Source organism: Rhinolophus sinicus, chromosome 16, assembly GCF_057876585.1.
Source record: "Rhinolophus sinicus isolate RSI-liver-muscle chromosome 16, RSI-T2T, whole genome shotgun sequence".
NCBI lineage: Eukaryota > Metazoa > Chordata > Mammalia > Chiroptera > Rhinolophidae > Rhinolophus > Rhinolophus sinicus.
In genome coordinates this window covers 26,528,865-26,536,061 of record NC_142516.1, presented here as the reverse complement: position 1 = coordinate 26,536,061, position 7,197 = coordinate 26,528,865, and positions in this window count along the sequence as shown.

Here is a 7,197-nt window from a genome sequence, read left to right as displayed (position 1 = left end):
ACATAATTTAATTATGTATTTTAGAACTTATTCTGTCCCTGCTATCATAATTAGGGTTTGGTAACTGAAATAAAGGAAATGAATTTACAGTCTCAAAAAATGACATAAAACAATATATTGTTTGTTATTATTTTTCATGAAATGGGAAGAGGAGAGAAAAATTTGCTTCTATAGCTAAACTTTATAATACAGCTATGTAGTACCAAGTATGAATTAAAGGCTTCATACCTGTAATTTTCAATGAATACCAGTAGATGGCAGATTTATTTACTTTATCATTAGGCCAGCTGAATCTTATGGCTCTTCTAGTGAACAGGGAATAAAAAAAAAAATCTCAGATTTATCATCTATTGAATACTTTTTTGACAAATTACAGCCTTATTTATTTTACATAATTCACTTACAATACTTTCACAAATGGATGGTTGGAATATGGTGACTGGGTTCTGCTTGGGAAATTGAAACAGCTCGGGTGTGTTCCTATAAGATACACTTATAGGGGTATCATTGGTAGGGGTGCTCTGAGGGACCAGGTTCAGCTGGAAGGATTTTTTTTTTTCAACCAAATTGTAATTTATGTAAGTTTCCAGGCAAGGGAAAGAAAGAAAATTGAAATCAATAAAACAGTTGAAGTCAAATGTGAGAAAAATTAGACCAAGTGTCCAAATGGAAGCTGGGAGACCAAACTATAAATGTTTAAGCAGATTGTCAGAAGTCAGGAACATTACAGACTGGAGCCCAAATGAGGTAAAATCTGGGGTCAAGATAGTTTAGGATCTAAGTCCACACACACTGTATTTGTTTTTACTGCTGCTGTAATAAGTTACTACACTTACACGGCTCAAGAAAACCCACACATTTATTATCTTACAGTTCTGGAGGTCAGAAATTCAAAATGGGTCTTACTGGGCTAAAATCAACATGTCGTCAATGCTGTGTTTCTTTTTGGAGGCTCTAGGGGAGAGTCCATTTTCTTGCCTTTTTCCAGTTTCTAGAGGCTTCTGGAATTTCTTGGATCATGGCCCCCTTCCATCTTCAAAGCCAGTAATGATCTGCTAAATCCTTCGCAAAGTAGTCACTGACTATGACGTCCTGCTTTCTTCTTTCATTTACAAGTACCCTTGAGATGACATTGTGCTCACCTGGATAATCAGGATAACCTCCCCATTTTGTGGCAGCTGATTAGCAACCATAATTATTGTAATGCCATCTGAAATCCTAGTTCCCTTTTGCTATGTAACAAAACACATCCACAGGTTCTAGGGATTAGGACATAGACATCTGTGGAGCTATTATTCTGCCCACCATAGATATTGACTATGTTCTCATATGACTGGCTGGGACAGAGGATATTTCTTAAAAGTGTTATGGACTGAATGTTTACATCCCTCCACAATTCACATGTTGAAACCCTAACCCCCAATGTGATGGTATCAGGAGATGGGGACTTCGGGAAGTAATTAGATCCTGAGGTTAGCGCCTTCATGAATGGGATTAATGCCCTTATAAAGGAGACCCCAGAGAGCTCTCCAGCCCTCTTCCCACCATGTGAGGAAATGAGAAGACAGCAGTCTGAAACCTGGGAGAGGGCTCACCCCAGAGCCTGACCATGCTGGCACCCTGATCTAGGACTTCCAGCCGCTACAATTGTGAGAAATGAATTATATTTTTTATAGGCTCTCAGTCTATAGTACTTTGTTAAAGCAGCCTCAAATGACTAAGATAAACAGTAAAAATAAACCACTGGACCAAGTAAACATACAATTCTGTGATTACCTCTGTCTCATAGAATGTGCAGGTTAATTCTCTCACAGAGATGACAATTAATGATGAAGGAGGATTGGGTTGGGATCACCTTCCAAGTTGTTTAAATGGTAGCATAAAGTTTGTATGATTCTTTTTCATTCTTTCAAGTACAGAGGATCATTTCAACAGTTTTTATAATATTTCTGTGTCCTGGCCATATCTGTTTCCCTGAAACCAGACAGAGTAAGAATCACAGATTTGCTCGCAATTTACTTATTTAAATATTCAAATTAAGTAAATGACAGACTGTTCGCTCCACTTTTGGTGTTGACTTTTAGAGCCTCAACTCTGATCTTACTAATATTCGGGTTACTGTGGCATTCGTGAACGTCCAATCGCTAAGAAATCTTTCAGGTAATATTCTTATAAATTAATAGTCTGTCAAGAATTATCTCATGGCTCACGGACATCCTCTATTTCGGTGGTTCTCAAAACCTGCTTCCATATTAGAATTATCTGGGGCATTTTAAGAAATACTACATACGGACTCCAGTCCAAGCTGATTAAGTTAAAAAGCCTGGGGATGAGAACTGAACATTAGTATTATTTGACAGCTTCTTAGGTATTTTGGATGTGAAGCCACAGTTAAGAACTATGCTGTTTAGGTTGTTTCACTATTTTTTCATTCTTCTCTTGTCTGCCTTTCTTTCCCTCTATTTTGGGCTTGGCTGCAAGGTTACCTTTTCTGTGTAATAGAAGGAGTTAATTGGAAGCCGCTGTTTTTATTGAAGCTGCCAGGCTATATTTCCTGTAGAAACCCAAACTGGCTTGTTCCTGACGGCAACTGCTTTACCTGTTTCTCTGAATCAACAGAAAAATAAAGGTACAAACATACTCGAACAGACAACGATCGGTGTTTCTCTACAGGCATGGAGCAGTGTTAAGTTACTCAACTGTTTATATTTATTGATGATAATGTTGTTAACAAAACACAACTCAGAGGCTGAGTTATGATTACTATAAACCACTGGCAAGTTGGCCAATTCAAGTTGGAAGTATATGTGTAATCCAAGTCATTTGCATTTATCTTTTTTATCACTCGAAACCAGCCAGATTTAAGCTACTTAGAACTGACTTCGTAGCAATTATGTACAATGTTTGGACATGAATGATATTAAAGGCACCATGAGATGTCACAAAAACTAAGTGCCTCGTCATGACATCTCTGAATACTACTTTGTTTGTAGAGCTTTGTGTTCCACAAATATCTAGTGGATACTGTACAGTGATGATACAGTATTTGATTACAGACAATTCTGAATGAGTATAACCTCATGTTACAGATTTGGAAGAAAGGGAAGTTTTTTTCTTACCTCTCATGTCTGCAGCCAACAATGTAATCATGCTTTTGCATGCCAGACGATTTTTGTGTGTCCTTCTTTGTGTGATAATGGATTTGCTCATTTCTTAAATATATAATTTTGAGTAACTTATTACGCGAAATTAAACATTACATACAAGTCTTCCTGCTTTAAGGCTTGTTGACATTTATTCATGTTTTGGCTTGTCCTGAGTGCTCACTGCGTCAGCCCACTGAGAAGTGATTTACATGTTGAACTACATAGTTTTACAGAAGAGATACCTGACTAGAGTCTGAAGTGCGAGTGGACCTCTAGGACTAAGACATCAAAGCTACAGTAAAAGAAGGGTCTCCCCTTCTTTGCAAGGCCCTCAGAGGGGAATGGACCTTGCAAGGAAGGAAAGGGAGAGTGGAGGTTCATCACAGTGGATGGGGCACCAATGTCTGATATATCCAGTTCTAAAACACTGAGATTATCTTTCAGTCTCCACACTAGTGTCAAAGTAAAAATTGCAGATTTAACCAGGCAAGGAAGAATTTATTTATTTAAGACTATTGCAATAGGGGAGAGAGATTGAACTCAACTACACTGAAATAAAGGGTGGGAGAGGTTTTTGAGCACTGGGGTGAGATCGTGGATAAGTAGTGGTGGACACTAAAGGAGAGGCTGATGAGATGTGTTGAGCACATTAAGTTATCCCTGAGTTTGCAAATGTTTTTCTCTGCTATCAGGGCATCTGTGTTTGCTAATTGACATCCATCCAAGTTAGGCTCCTACTCTCCCACAGACTTTGGGAGATAGGGATGCTGTCTCCTTCATTGTTTACATTTCAAAGAGATGGTTCCCAGGTCCTGAGGAAGACACTTTCTGATTTGTAAAACTGGTAACAGGCTGGAGATTTACATACATTTCAAAATAGAAAAGAAAGAATTTATAATTGCAAGTTTTGTAAACTAAATGTTCTAAGAAAAGGGAGGTCAGGGGCTTATAGTCAGGAAGAAGCCTATGTAAAGTGTAATCAAGCTGAGGGGAACACTAGGCCATCTTTGGCACTGAACTAGTGCTAAAGTCTCAAGGAGAGATGACCTCAATAAAGGATGTTCAAATAAAAAGTGATGTGATGAAAGTTTCTGTAATAACACAGAGATCTGGGGCAGTGCTGAGAGAGGAAGGGCATTTCTCCGTTCCATGACCACACAGCAATTGCTGAAGCAGAAAGGAGAAAAGCCTCTGTCAGGGCCAATGAAGAGCAAGGGTCCATGAAAGATCAATAGGAAGTAAGGGCGGAGCTGACAACAAGAGGCATTCTTATAGCAGCATCTTTCTGGGAGTAACTGGGGAGTTCAGGTTTCCATTTGGGTTGTGTGACAATTGTGGTGCCAAGCACAGGAAAATCACTGGAAGTAATGGAAGATGGCAATTACTTCTCATGGGCACCTGTGAGTATCCCATGAACCACTCTGGGGCCAAAGAGGTTATGGTTTCAAGTGACACTGCTGAGAGAAGTGATCCTAAGAGTTTGCCTTATTTTTCTTTTGATTGCACAGTACCTTTCAAATTTTAGTTTTTGGAACAATGTATTTTCCTGAAAAATAATCACTTATTTCTATTATTCCATTCCAGTCTCAGTTTTGCCACTTACTTATGTGAACTTGAGCAAGTTACTCAAATTCCCTGTGCTTGAATTATAATTCTTCTTCTGAGAAATAAAAGCAAAAATACTTATAGTACATCATTAGTGCAATGATTAAATGTATAAAAAAATAAAGCCCAGTGTCTGGCACATGAAAAGCTCCCTAGAAGCGTAAGTCCCCTTCCTTTATTACATTTTTATGAATGTACAGAGATCATAAAGTATCAAACATGTTAAATTATCTCAATATTCAAGAATTTAATTGTTATTGAAAACTTGACTAAATTATTTGCTTTCCTTAGCTGGCCTCTATGCACAGAAAGTTTATAGACTTGACAAACTCTTCAGTTATTAAATTTCTTGAAATGCTTGGCCTCAATTATGCTTGGACTCAATTACTTGGATAATTCAGATGAAAAAGAAGTAGTATTTTCTTAGCATAATGGCCTCAATTCTTTGATCAATTTTGCATGTTTAGACATAACTAGTAAGTCAGAAGACCTGGAACAAAATGACTGCAATTTGTAGCTAGTATGTAACTAAATTAGTTTTAGTAACAAATTTTGACAAGGGGACATTTCATCATGCAATAAAGCACTAATATATTAACAAGAAATCTCTTTAACCTTTCTCATACTTTACTAAAAGAATACAGATGCCACAATACATCGATGAGCGGTACCTTTAATTTTATTATAGCTAACCTATGGAGCATATATGAACATGTATAATCTAAATGCACAATTTACAAAGATTTTATGCCATTAAAATAACAATTAGCAAAAAGTTATATGAAAAAAGAGGGATAATTTTTGTGTCTCTCTGTAAGTGTGTATGTATATGTGGGGCCGTGGGGTATGAATTGAATCAATTTTACTGAGTTTCTTGGCTCTATATAGTTGGTATTTGAATGTTTTCTTTTTTCCCCCCAGTGTTCCTTGCTTTGTGTAGCACCTGTGAATTTCTCTAGATAATTGGTTTCATGTGATTATACCTTCCCCCCAGCATCCCTAGAAACATCTTAAATACCAATATCTCACATCTTTTGTCATGCAGATATAAGAAGATGGGTTATCAAAAACGACTGTTGAACCTTAGATAGGTGTGCTGCTGTGCCTAGAGCATTTCTTATTTCTAACATCTGTCTGCGAAAGCCCATTTGCCTCTTCTGTATCTATTGATACTCTATATCCTTGTGTTGTAGGCAGAATAATGCCCCCAAAGATGTCCACATCCTAATCCCTGGAAACTATGATAATGTTACCTTACATGGCAAAAGCGACTTTGCAGGTATGATTAAGGTTGAGGACCTGGAGTTAGGGAGATTAGCCTGAATTGTCCAGGTGGATCTAATAGAATCATGCAAGTCCATAACAGTGCAAAGTCTTTTGGAGTTGTTGTCAGAGATAGAGGTGACCACTGAAGGGTCAGAAAGAAGTCACATTTCTGGCTTTGAAGACAGAAGAAAGGGAAGTGGAAGTGGAGATAAGGAATGTAGGCAGCCTCTAGAAGTTGAAAAAGACAAGGGAACAGATTTTCTCCTACAGCTTCCAGGAAGAAATGTATATCTTATGACATCTTGATTTTAGTCCAGTGACGATGTGCTGGATTTCTGACCTACAGAACTGTAAACAAATGAATATTCATTGTTTTAAGCCACCAAATTGCCAGTAATTTTGACAGTAGTGATAGAAAGCTAGTACCACTTAGGTCCATATATACAACCTTGGTATAAGCTGGATAGTGGAAATGGGATGGGGATGGGGGCATTCTGCTTTACTTTAAGGGCTGCCACTTTTCCTAGCATTCCACTGAAGATACGAACATAAACAACTTTCAAGATTCATTCTGGACACATTTTTAACATAGTATATTGATCACTTCTCTCCCAGAACCAGACTTTGTATGCAATATGCTTTATATCTTGTGGCTGTATATAAAAGAGAACCACTCCCACTGTACTGCAGTCTTTACACATTTCTAAAAATCTACAGATCGTGTGGTTCTCACCAGCTACTTAACCCTTTCACTCAACCTGTGATTTCTCATCGCTGAACTCTTCTTAATTTAGCAGAGGGAGAGGAGAACCTAATTAGGTCCTTTTCTGTCTATTCTTAGGGTCTTTAATATTTCTTTTCTTATTGCCTCTTGAGGCTATTTCCTCCAAATCAATCCACAAAAACCTTTTCCGACATACTAACTCCAAAAAGGGTTGGGGGAGTGGAGGTGTCTCTGTTATAAGTTTACTACAGAAGTGTAGGTTTCTTAGTTTCTTTTGATCCACTTTTCTACCTGTGATAAGTTTTTTTGTTTTGTTTCTTCCCCCCCAGTTTGCCTTCCTAGTTCTTATCACATGAATCTTTGGCTTTACATGTTTACAATATAGAACTAAAGAATGAATTATGTATGTCTGTATTCGTATGTGCATGTATATGTAGGTCTACATGTATTTATTTA